At 40.0% G+C, this 13476-nt stretch overlaps 1 protein-coding gene across 2 annotated transcripts in view; it reads left to right on the top strand.

The window, feature by feature from the left end:
* The window catches only part of MRPL22 (mitochondrial ribosomal protein L22), a 41757-nt gene that overhangs the window by 765 nt on the left and 27516 nt on the right, over positions 1-13476 (top strand). The window lies entirely within an intron of this gene.

Genomic DNA, 13476 nt, shown 5'->3' on the forward strand with positions numbered 1-13476 from the left:
TTGTTTTGGACGAGGAAACCTGTGCCCAAGGTCCCACAGTTACAGAATTTTGAAGCTTTATACTGTATTTTGCAGACCATTCTTTGAACTCAGGACAAAGCGTTCCTTAAGGTTAGGGAATGAACTTCAGTCAGTACTGGTAAGAGGCTTTCTCTGACTGCTTCTCATTTTCCTTCTAATGTAGTATAGCTATTGCTACGTGGAGGTTGATAATCTGATTGTAAGTTTTCTAATTGATGTGTTTGTTAACATTAATTTTGGTTTAATTCATAGGTTTTGGAGACATCTGATAAGTTGTGAATCCGCATTTTAACTTTGATTTTGGAAAAGTTAACTCATTTTTCCTAAGCTTCAGTTCTGTGATATGAGAGGGTTATTAGTGCCTACTTAATAGATTTTTAAATTAGGATTAAATGAAATAATGTTTATAAAAGTGTTTTATGCAGTGCATGATGTATAATATTCCCACCCTAAATCTTAGCTTCCATTAGTGTTTTTATCATTATAAACTGTTATTGAGTTCCTATTATATCTAACTTTGTTTAAGGTTCTTGGCTTAAGGGATGAAGAGGTGGCTAAAGAAAAAAATAAGAAGTACTGCTACTTAGGATTTGTCTTCAGTTTGCTTTCGTAGATTATCTTCCATCACTCTAGCCTCAGCCATGCTGATTTACTTACTTTTTCTGTTTATGCTGTGCCTTAACATATTTCTTGGCTTTTTCATGCTGTGCCCTCACTTTCTGTTAGTAACGGCAGCCCTCAAAGCCCTTCTCCATTTCTTCTGACAATGCACTTCTCTGGGAGAAAGGGTGCTGCTCCCCTTGGTCAGATTGAGAACAAATGTGAAGATACATTTTTCTGTGAGTAAAGGCAATGGGGAAATCTTCAAAACAAACAAAACAATCCAGCAGTTCTCATTATTCAAATCCCTGTTTAAATGTTTCCCTTTCATGATCTCACTAAAAATGAAAGAAATGGGGACTTGCTTGGTGGCCTAGCAGTTAAGACTCCACGCTTCCATTGCAGGGGACCTGGGTTCGATTCCTGGTCAGGGAACTAGATCCCACATGCCAAAACTAAAAGATCTCACATGCTGCAATGAATACCCCACATGCTGCAACTAAGACCCAGTGCAGCCAAATAAATAATAAATATTAAAAGAAAATGAAATCAGTTCCTTCTTTCTTTTAGTATGTGTTTCTTAAATAATGGCTTCAAATATATATGTCTTTGTCCTTTCTTACCTCGTATATCCTGGACAGTTAGGGACAATTCTTGTTTCACTTTGTAGCTCCAGGGTAGGGTCTTGCACAAAGTGAATGTTTTGTTTATTCTGGTTGATTTAAATTGTCCCACACTGACTTGTATTGGGAACCTCTGAGCAAGTAACTAAAGCACTTTGCCTTCAGTCTTTTTATCTGTGTGATACAGAAAGGCTGGATTTTGCTAGGTAATCTCTTTCTAGTTTTGAAGTTACATAATTTATGAATCCCCATTTTGGGCTTTATAGTGGGGAAATGACCACATGAAAACTGAATAGAAAAGGTATAACTGATAATAGTCCAGTGGTTGGAAACCTCATTGCATCCCAAATGCCAGACAGATAATAGAAATGAATTATAGAGACGTGGTTGTTGTAAAAAGAGTGGTAGGGCTTGTGGAAGTCAGTTGAGTACATTCCTCCTCTAAAGACACTGAACTGAATTTAAAAATGCTGCTCATCAAATACTTTTCTACAGGTTATATTTGGTAGCAGATGGACAATTTCCAGCCTTTAAATTTTAAGTCTCCCATTTTAGTGATTTTCTTTGGGAAATTTTGTGACTTACTGAAGGTTACATGGCAAATCTGGGATCTAAACAAAAAATTCTCTGGCTTAAAATAGTGCTGTATCACACATGGGAGGGACACGAGTGATGAGCCCTTAAGGGGTTTATCAAGGGAGTCTTTCTGGAAGAGGTGATGTTAAAATTTAAAGAGTGAAGAGCATGGTTTGGTGTTTTAAAAATAGAAGAGCCGGTTGTAAAAGTTTGAAGGCACTAATTACATGTGTACACAAGGTGTACATATGTTAAAATTCTCCACAAGAAAAACCAAGTTGGAAATACTGTGAATCAGCAATTTGGTGGAACAATGACGACAGCATTGTGATATGTTTGAAAAACACTGGGCTGCAGGTGATAGAGCTGGATTTCAGGCTTCTGTCAGGCACAAGTGTTGGAGCCTTGGGTCATTTGCTTAACTTCTCTGAGATTCAGTTTCAGTGTTTACTCATATCAAAGAATGAGGATGATATTTAACTTCAAGGATGCCTGTGAGAATTAAGAGACTTAATACGTAAAATGTCTTATAGTGCATGGCACTGTGAAAATGTTGTGTTGGAGATGATACTGCTGTGAAGTTGTTTGAGAGGAGTCATATTTAATGCTAGAATCAATCAGTGGATACTCAACACTGTTAGATAAGGTTACCTACTTCATTCATCAGCCCTACTGTTTTTTTAATTCTTTTTTTCCTCTTTTTGATTTTTTTAATTATTAAAGTATGATAACACATTTACAGGAGACTTGGAAAATACAGAACAGAGTTGCATATAGTTCCACTATTTATTACAATTATTTTTTAAGTAGATAAATTAACGGTTTTACTGGGAGCTTCAATATCAAATGCTCAAAAATTAATAGAATGAATATACAGAAAAGTAGAAGAATATAGTAGACCTGAAAAGAACCATAAATCAATTTAACATAATTAAGATTTATACAATTTTCGCACAACAGTAGGATAAAAATTCTATTCAAGTTCCCATAGATTAAATTAGGAGAGACTGGATCATATCCAGGGACATAAAACAAGGTGCAAATATTTTATGGTCTACAGGTATTGAAATCATACAGAGTCTGTTCTCATCACTGTGGTATTATGTTAGAAATCAGTATCAAAAGATATTTGACAATAATGCACATGTTTTCAAGTGCAGTGTCACCTTTACCAAGAGAAATTATCTCTTGTTTTTAATGTATCTATGCTGTCAGTGTTCTGGTTGCTGTGACCAGCAGATATGACTACCATGTCGATTTGTGCTCTTTTAATTAATCTTAACCTGTGACCTGAGGGAGTTGTGATTCCTTGCCCTTTAGGTCAGTGATTCTTTTTTTTTTTTTTTTTTTAAATTTTAAAATCTTTAATTCTTACATGTGTTCCCAAACATGAACCCCCCTCCCACCTCCCTCCCCATAACATCTCTGTGGGTCATCCCCATGCACCAGCCCCAAGCATGCTGTATCCTGCGTCAGTAGGTCAGTGATTCTTAAATTTGAGTCAGTCACAGACTTCTTTGAGAGTCTGATGAAAGCCACAAACCATGTTCCCAGAAAAATGCATATAGTATTCATAGTTTGACTTATAATTTCATCATCCTTAGTGTAGGAATCTTTGCACTGGGACATGATAACTAAACAAAAGCACGATGATGATACACAATTATGTATATAACTACACAGTGATGATTAGTGGTATGGTCAGTGGCCCTTGTGCTAATGGATGAAATATTTCCCTCTATTTTGAAAAATTTCAATTCTATAGGAAAGTTAAAAGAATATTACAGTGTCCTTCAGCTGGACTCATCAGCTGAACTCATAATTTTAGCTCTCTATAAATATATATGCTTTTTTCCCTCAAATCATTTGAAAGTGAATTGTACACACTATGGTACTTTACTCCTAATCAATTCAGGTTATATTTCTGAAAAGTGACAAAGGTCCCACGAACCGCAAACTATTAATGAAATGGTACAGTTTAATTATCTTTTATTTTAATGTTAAAAGCAGCCAAATAGAAGTCAAGTGTATGCTGGCATTTACTTTTGAAAAAAGAAAAATTGACCATTATTTGTGGCTTGACAATAAGCCCTAAACTGGCCATGCACTAAAACTTACAGATGAAAATTTTCAGTGCTGTAATATTTATATTTGTTTAGTGAGTCTCTTGTTTATCTGACACTTTACTCCCTTCAAGGCACTCTCAAGATGCTTCCTTCTTTTTAAAAAAATTTGAATCGAAGGATAATTGCTTTACAATGTTGTGTTTGTTTCTTCTGTAAGGACTCTTCTTTGAATTAGGGTTTGTATCTTGTTGAAGCCTTATTTGTAGATCTTTATAGAAACTTTACTTGAAAGATTTTTGTGTTCGTTTCCTAGGGCTGCTGTGACAAATTATCACAAACTGGGTGACTTGAAACAATGGAAACTTATTATCTCATAGTTCCGGAGACCAGAATCCCAAAATCAAGCTGTCAGCAGGGCTGCACTCCATCTGGAGGCTGTAGGGAGAATTCATTCCTTGCCTGTCTCTTCAGCTGCTTCTTCTGTCTTCACCTCACCTTTCCCTCCGTTTCTCTGCATCTTTCTCATTAGGAAAGATGAAATTACATTTAGGGCTGAACAGGATAATCCAGGATAAGCTCCTCCTCTGTAGATCCCTAACTTAATTACCTCCTTTTCCACAAAAAGTATTATTCACAGATTCTGGGAGTGAGGATGCAGACATATTTTGGGAATCATTGTTCAGCCCACTACATTGAGTTTCTAAAAAGGTCTGTGATGACATCTTCAGGTTTTTTTTCCCCCCCCCAGAATGATGCCCTGTAAAAGTGTTTTTACTTCTGCTATGCCTTTAACTTGGAGTGCTCTTGTACTGGGTTTCTGAGTATGGAAGTCTGCCGCCTTCAACACTCAGTCCCAACCCCTTAAAGCCATCCTGATTACCTCAGCCCTTCTGTTGCTTTTTCTGACATTTTAATGCCTATTGCACAGTATGGTTAATTCTTTATCTCTCTAACTGAATTTTAAATCACTTGACAGGAGATAGTTTCATGTCTCTTTGCATCCCCATCACTTGAAACAGTACCTGTAGTACCCTGTCCTTATTAATTTGTCAATAAGTGTAAGTTGAACTTTCAGCCTGAGTAGATGCAAGTTGTAGATGAAGGATTGCCAGAAACTGAGATCCTGGCTTTCCACTCCAGTGCCAAGAACGAACCCTAATGGCAAATTAAGTACAGGTACAGATTCCAGCTTTATGTAATAGACCAGCTTGCACTGATTATCCAGATTCTTTTAAGTATTCTAACTATTCCTTAGGAAAAAATGAGAAGCTCTGTGTAACTTTATTACTGACTAGAACATGACTGTTACTATTCTGAATGATACAGTAGGGATCCGAAAGGGTTAGTGCCTTATTTTCAAATAATTATTGACACCAGAGACTTCCACTAGCTTCTCTGAGGGAACATGTTAGATCTGTGAAATTGGAAGTTAAACAAGAATGTATTTATAAATTTTGTAATTTTTTTCCCTCAGATTCTTTTTAAAAAAAATTATTCTGCTGAAAATTGTGACATCTTTATTTGTTCTTATCCACCTCTAGAGTGAGCCAACCTCCCCTAATATATATGTATAAATAAAAATACAAAATAATGAATAAGGGCTATATCATGAAAAATAAGAGTAATGTGGGGTTGGGAAGGAATGAAACTTAAATAGTTGCTTTGGGGGCTCTACTAGCTTACCCCAAGAGGTTACAGATTGAAGATCTGCCTGATGAGTCAGGCCTGCAGATACGTTTTGTATGTTATATTGTATTTAAAAATTTAAATCATTTTAAAACTGGTGGCTTTCTCATAAAAATCTAGCTTTTTAGACTCTGTTACGCATAGCAAGACATGGCAGCAATTTCTAGAGCAGAAGAGTGTATCACTCTTTGGATGGTGGATATTCTTCAGTTTCCCTCATTTCCCAACTATGTTTAAAATTTTTGCGTGGGTACTTATACTCAGCCCTCTTGTTTGTATTATCCTGGCTGTCCCGTGTATTCTGTAATTCATTCTGTTGATACAAATATGTATTTAGTGCCTGCCACATGCCAAGCTGTTCTAGCACTGGGAATTTTGTAGTGAACAAAAAGCATAATCACTGTCCTTATGGCGTGTACAATCTAGTGAGGGAGGCAAATAGTAAGTAAAATATAGAACATATGAGAAAGTGACAGCTTCGTAGGAGAAAGTGAAAGCAGAGCATGGGAGTGGAAAGTGTGTGTGTGTGTGTGTGTGTGTGTGTGTGTGTGTGTGTGTGTGAGAGGGATATTGAAGTTTCAGATAGGAAAGACCTCTTTAAGAAGGTAACATTTGCCTAAAGATCTGAAAGAAACCAGGGAGCAAACTCAAGCCATGCCATCTGAGCGAAGAACATCTTAGACAGATGGGACATAAACGCAGAGGCCCAGAGAAGGAAACATACCTAGTGTATGAGAGGATGAGAGGAGGAAGAACATAGTAGATGAGGTCAGAAGAAGGAATAGGAGATCATGTAGAACCTTATGGGTCATTGGAAGTACTTTGGTTTTTACTCTGAGATGAGGAAACAATTGGTGGGTTTTCAGTGTAAGAATAATATGACTGAAATGGGTGATTCTTTGTTGAGAACAAACCATAGTGGGGATGAGGAGCAAGAGACCATTGGTAATTCAAGATAAAGATTATTGTGGCTTGGATTAGGATGGCTGTGCAGGTGGGTGAATGGTTGGATTTTGGCAGTATATTAATCACAGCTAACAAGACCTCTTGATGAATTGGAGTGTGAGAAACAGGAATGACACGAGGGTTTGCCAGTTAAACAAGTGGAGGGATGGAGTTACCATTTGCTGAGATAGGAAGACTTCCAGAGGAGTAGGCTTTGGGAGACCGTCAGGAACTCAGTTTAGGGCTTGTTAAATTTGAAATACCCAGTAAGCATACAAGTGGAGATGTGGGGAAACAGCGGGATATATGAGTTTGGAGTTCAGGGAGCGCATGCAGATTTGGAAGTCATCAGTGTATGAACAGTAGTTAAAACCATGAGACTGGTTGGCTTCACTGTGAGAGTAGATAGAAAACTCAGGAGTCAAAGCTTCCCAGGTGGTTCAGTAGTAAAGAATCTACCTGCCAATGCAGGAGACTGGGGTTGGGAAGATCCCTTGGAGAAGGTAATGGCAACCCACTCCAGATTCTTGCCTGGAAAAATCCCTTGGACAGAGAAGCCTGGTGGGCTGCAGTCCATGGGGTTGCAAATAATTGGACATAACTGAGCATGCTTGCATGCACAAGTTGAAGGATTGATTTTTGCCTGAGGCAGCCAGCTTTTACACCTCAGGGTGAGGAGGACACAGCAAAGGAGACTGGAGAAGTGTCTGCAGAGGTGAGAGGGAACCCATCATGCACAGTGTCCTGGAGCTCAGAGAAGTGTCCCAAGGACGAGCAAGTGACCAGATGGGGTATTGTGATTTGTGAGAAGCCAAATATACTTCTGTCATATGTGTTTGGTCTTTGTGCATGGTTCTGGCTTACAGCTCCTGAAACCTTTGGAATTTCCTGAGCCATAGGTTGATGGGAGCTTCTTTTGTCATCATCTTTGGTCTTTCGTCTCAGTTTATGACTTCAGAGGCATAAAGTGAAATGGGTCTCTTGTTATTCCTGACATGCCCCTTTCCACAGGGTTTTTATTAATGAGGTGAGTTTGGGGAAGCACTGGAGACGGGGTGGTGGTTGTGAGCGGAATCAAGCATGAATGGAGGGGTGGGACTGAGTTGTACCACCTCCTGGTATCCAGGGACGGGGGAAGGAGTGGAGGTTGAATCAGTTACCAATGGCCAGTGAATGAGTTAATCCTGCCTATGTAATGAAGCCTCCATAAAAAGACAAAAGGGGGTTCAATCTTTTGTAAAAAGTCAATAATCTAGTGATTAAGTAGGTTTCCTGAATCTTACAAGCTGCTTTAGCAAACCCAAAAAGGGGGTCATGAGAACCTCTTGATCTATATAGGCAGTTGGGCAGAAGCACAGGTAACAACCTGGGCTTGTAATTGGTATCTAAAGTGGATGGTGGTTTTATGGGGGAAGCCCTTGATCTGCTAACCCCAGGTGGAGAGTGTCAGAATTGAACTGTAGGACCCCCAGCTGATGTCAGTGTTGCTTAGTGGTGGTGTGAGGAACCACCCCCCCGTCCCCCACCAAGTTGGAATCGTTGAGTAGTCAGATCCCTTTTACCAGAGATACTTAAATCATTCTGGGTGAAAAGTGAGAATTGTCCACTGGGTTTTACAACACAGATATCTTCAATGACTTTAATAAAGCAGTGTTGGTGTCACAATTGCAGAGAGGATTAAGGGTGAATGGTAGGGCTGGAATGAGAGACAAGGAATTTAGGTAACTCATTCAAGGAGTTTTGCTTGAGTAGTTCGAGGAAGTTGGTTGGGGACAGTTTGTTTTAAGTTGAGAGATATTAGAGTATATTTGTTTGCTGATGAGAATGTTCCAATAGAGAAGAAAAACTGATGATTTAAAGGGGGAAGAAAGAATTGGTGGGAGCAGTGCTCTTGAGTAGGTGAGAAGGAATGGGATCTAGGGAGCAGGGGATGAGATTGGTCCTGGTTAGTGCATAGACTTGAATTATAGTAGTAAGTGAAGGTATAGTCGTTAAGTGTGTATGGATACGGATGCTGGTAAGTATGTAGATTAGGTGATGGGAGCTTGTAGATGTTCTCTTCTGATTGTTTATCTCAGTGAAGAAGCACAGTTATTAGCTGAGACTGAGGATGAGGGAGGAGATACTGGAGGTTTAATTAGCAAGGAAGAAACATAAAGTTTGAAGATATGAAGATACCAAGACCAACATTGGTTTCACTTTTTTTTGTTTGCTAAATTCCTGTTTCCTTGATTGCTTGTCCTTGATTTTCACACAGCAAAATTATATTGAGTTAGGAGAATTTACAGGGCTTCCCTGATTGCTCAGCAGTAAAGAAACTGCCTATAATGCAGGAGACACTGATTCGATCCCTGGGTCAGGAAGATCCCCTGGAAGCGGGCATGGGAACCCACTCTAGTATTTTTGCCTGGAGAATCCCATGAACTGAGGAGCCTGGTGGGTTACAGTCCATAGGGTCTCAAAGAGACATGACTGAAGTGACTTAGCATGCACGCATGCCTGAGAATATATATATATGTATATCAGTTCAGTTCAGTCGCTCAGTCGTGTCTGACTCTTTGCGACCCCATGAATCGCAGCACGCCAGGCCTCCCTGTCCATCACCATCTCGTGGAGTTCACTCAGACTCACGTCCATCAAGTCCGTGATGCCATCCAGCCATCTCATCCTCTGTCGTCCCCTTCTCCTCCTGCCCCCAATCTCTCCCAGCATCAGAGTCTTTTCCAATGAGTCAACTCTTCGCATGAGGTGGCCAAAGTACTGGAGCTTCAGCTTTAGCATCATTCCTTCCAAAGAAATCCCAGGGTTGATCTCCTTCAGAAAAGGGACCCTCAAGAGTCTTCTCCAACAACACAGTTCAAAAGCATCAATTCTTCAGCGCTCAGCCTTCTTCACAGTCCCAACTCTCACATCCATACATGACCACAGGAAAAACTATAGCCTTGACTAGGTGGACCTTAGTCGGCAAAGTAATGTCTCTGCTCTTGAATATACTATCTAGGTTGGTCATAACTTTTCTTCCAAGGAGTAAGCGTCTTTTAATTTCATGGCTGCAGTCACCATCTGCAGTGATTTTGGAGCCCAGAAAAATAAAGTCTGACACTGTTTCCACTGTTTCCCCATCTATTTCCCATGAAGTGATGGGACCGGATTCCATGATCTTCGTTTTCTGAATGTTGAGCTTGAAGCCAACTTTTTCACTCTCTTTGACTTTCATTAAGAGGCTTTTTAGCTCCTCTTCACTTTCTGCCATAAGGGTGGTGTCATCTGCATATCTGAGGTTATTGATATTTCTCCCAGCAATCTTGATTCCAGCTTGTGTTTCTTCCAGTCCAGCGTTTCTCATGATGTACTCTGCATAGAAGTTAAATAAGCAGGGTGACAATATACAGCCTTGACGTACTCCTTTTCCTATTTGGAACCAGTCTGTTGTTCCATGTCCAGTTCTAACTGTTGCTTCCTGACCTGCATACAGATTTCTCAAGAGGCAGGTCAGCTGGTCTGGTATTCCCGTCTCTTTCAGAATTTTCCACAGTTTATTGTGATCCACACAATAGGCTTTGGCATAGTCAATAAAGCAGAAATCGATGTTTTTCTGGAACTCTCTTGCTTTTTCCATGATCCAGCAGATGTTGGCAATTTGATCTCTGGTTCCTCTGCCTTTTCTAAAACCAGCTTGAACATCAGAGAGTTCACGGTTCATGTATTGCTGAAGCCTGGCTTGGAGAATTTTGAGTGTTACTTTACTAGCATGTGAGATGAGTGCAGTTGTGCAGTAGTTTGAGCATTCTTTTGCATTGCCTTTCTTTGGAATTGGAATGAAAACTGACCTTTTCCAGTCCTGTGGCCACTGCTGAGTTTTCCACACTTGCTGGCATATTGAGTGCAGTGCTTTCACAGCATCATCTTTCAGGATTTGAAACAGCTCAACTGTTATATATCACTTCAGCCCTTTTAGATTTTAATTGAGTCAGGAGGGAGTATGTTCTTTTATTCAGTCTCAACTGTGGAATTAATTTGATGTTATCTGAAGTAAATTGGGAACAAAGAATTTTTTGCCTTGTTGCATCTGATAACATGATTCTCTTAAGACTGAGCTGGAGGCCAGTATTATCTTCATTTGGGACTTGGGTATACCTTGTATTAAATTTCTAAATAAACTGAGTAACAAAGAGGAAGTATTCATTCTGTCAAATTGTGACTTTATAAAGTTTCAGATACTCTTATTATCTGATTTAACTCTTAATCCTGAAATTTGGCTTGGATCTGCTACTTTTCAATGCTGAGCTACTTTTCAATGCCAAATGACTATGGGCAGGATTTGAAAAGTGCTACTTAAACTTAATCCTTGAGTATTGGTAGATACAGAACACCAGAATGATGAGAGTAGGGAAATTCATATGCTAGTTCCAGGATACCATCCACTTTCTGCTTGAATTCTGGCAGTCTCACTGTACTGTGGGAACCTGCTTGTATATTTTGCATATGAACACTCTAGACTGGTGGTTCTTGCCTACCTTCCTTCACCGAAGTTACAGAGATACAGTGAAGGTAAAGGGATATGGGTTTCCTAGTAAATGAAAAGATATAGTTGAAAGGTCGGGCAAGGTCAGGCATGTTGAGGCATGCCTGGGCATGTCGGGACATGTCCCGGCAGAGTGCCGCAGACAAGCCCCGGAGGCGGGCCGACAACCAAAGCCGTCCAATCAGGAGCCGACACGGAGCCCTTGGACACCAATCACCGCTGAGCCGCACTTTCTTCCTTATATGGGAGCCTGGCTCGGGCTATAAAACCCTTCCCCACCCCTCATACCTCGCAGACTCCCTTCGCTTCCTTGCTCACCCGCCCCCGGGAGTTCTGCCCGAGAGCGACCGCCCAATAAAGGCCCTGATAACGGTCCATAGGGGTGGCTCGCTCTTCCCGGGGCGTTTCTTACAATAGTAAATATCAGTAGTGATATATGAATTTCCAAGTGATAAAAGTTGATCCTGGTTGCCTTTCAGTTTTGTTTGTTTTTTAAATAGAAGCCAAGCCATTCATATTTCTGAAATCCTGCTGTTAGGCATGAGATTAGAGAAGATTAAGGTTAATTTGACTAACTTAGGGCCCATGAATCACAGCTTCATAGAAACAAATTTGACCATGATTATAAACATGAGAGAAGGTTTGAAATTTTGTAATGTGAAGCTTACAGTTCAAAGCATTTTTTTTTAATCTGCAAAGTGTTTATTTATTTGATTATCGAGAACAGAAGAGATGAATTGTTCAGAGGGCCTGATTAAAAATTAATACTAGCTACTGGTGTATATCATGTGGTAAACTTTGTGGGGTGTTGTATGTTAATTTATCTACTGCCAACAGAATGAAGTAGGCATTGTTCTTCTCATTCTAAAAGTAATAATATATAAAATTTATTGAGCCTCATTAATGTGTCAGATTAAATATTTTACTTAAAATATCTCATTTGAGCTCCTTAAGAAGTCCATGGGCTTCCCTGGTAGCTCAGCTGGTGCAGAGTCCATCTGCAATGCAGGAGACCCTGGTTCGATTTCCTAGGTCAGAGGATCTCATGGAAATGGGATAGGCCACCCACTCCAGTATTCTTGGGCTTCCCTCGTGACTCAGCTGGTAAAGAATCTGCCTGCTGTGCGGGAGACGTGAGTTCAATACCTGGGTTGGGAAGATCCCCTGGAGAAGGGAATAGGCTACCCACTCCAGTATTCTGGCCAGGATAGTGCCATGGACTGTACAGCCAATGGGGTTGCAAAGAGTTGGACACGACTGAGCGACTTTCACTTTCAAGAAACCTCTGAGGGGGTCTTCCCTGGTGGTCCAGTGGTTAGGACTCTGTGCTTCCACTGCAGGGGGTGTGGGTTCAACACCTGGTTGGGGAACTAAGATGCCGCGTGCTGCACAGTGCAGCCAAAACAAAGCCTATGAGATAATTATTGTTATTACTCATTTTACTGATGAGAAAACAGGCCTCGAAAGGTATGTCACTTCCCCAACGCCATTCCCCTAGGATTAAAGTTAGGATTTAGATCCAGGTCTGCTGGATTCTATAGTCTCTGCCCTCATCACCTGGCTCATAATTTTATTAGAAAATTCTGTCCTCTAACATCATGTGTCCTAGTTTTGTGCTTTTCAGTTAAAATAGTGGAACCTAAAGGTGGATGGCAAAGGTACAGATTTTGTTAGGTATTTCGACGGCACTAATCAGTGAACTTGAGGTAGAGTAGGAGAAAATGAGCCACTAGAAGAATACATTTTTAAAATTCTTTAGCCTGAATGGTTTGAGAATTAAAAGCAGAGACTTTACCAAGTATATATAATCTAATTGCATATATTGTGTGAGGGTCTGCCAGTATACAACAACTTTGAATATTTAAGTGTAGTTTAAATTTTCACTCAGTATGAATGTGCCAGATACTGTCCTTGGTGCTGAAATACAAAGGATGTCAGTCTTGCCCTTGAGATGCTCAAATTGATATACTTACTGCGGGAACTCATTGTTTTGCAGTCACCTTATTAATAGTTCAGGAGTAGTCCAACTTGTTGTACAGCTGGCAAGAACAAAGTATTAATATTAAGGCAATGATCGGGGGGGGGTTGGTTATCTCAAGGAATCAGGTTCACGTTGAGGTGCTCAGTGCTTCACATTGAGGTGACATTTGAGCTGGGACTTAAAACAGGACATGCATTTCATTTAGGAGATAATGAGGGAAGAGAGAACAATGTGAGCAAAAGTGTAAAGATAAAGAAGTGTGTGGCTTTTACAGGGAACAGAGAATGTCTGTGCCTTAAGGTAAATAGGCTATGATGGTCAGCTTGGGGTTAGAATATGAGAGGCGTTTTATGTCTTATTGAGGAGTTTGGACTATATTTTGAGCAGTACGGAAGCACCAAAGTTTGTTGTTATTTGGATATATCCAGATGTAAGGAAAGGTAGACAATATGA

The sequence above is a fragment of the Budorcas taxicolor genome, chromosome 7 (genome assembly GCF_023091745.1).
Source record: "Budorcas taxicolor isolate Tak-1 chromosome 7, Takin1.1, whole genome shotgun sequence".
Lineage (NCBI taxonomy): Eukaryota > Metazoa > Chordata > Mammalia > Artiodactyla > Bovidae > Budorcas > Budorcas taxicolor.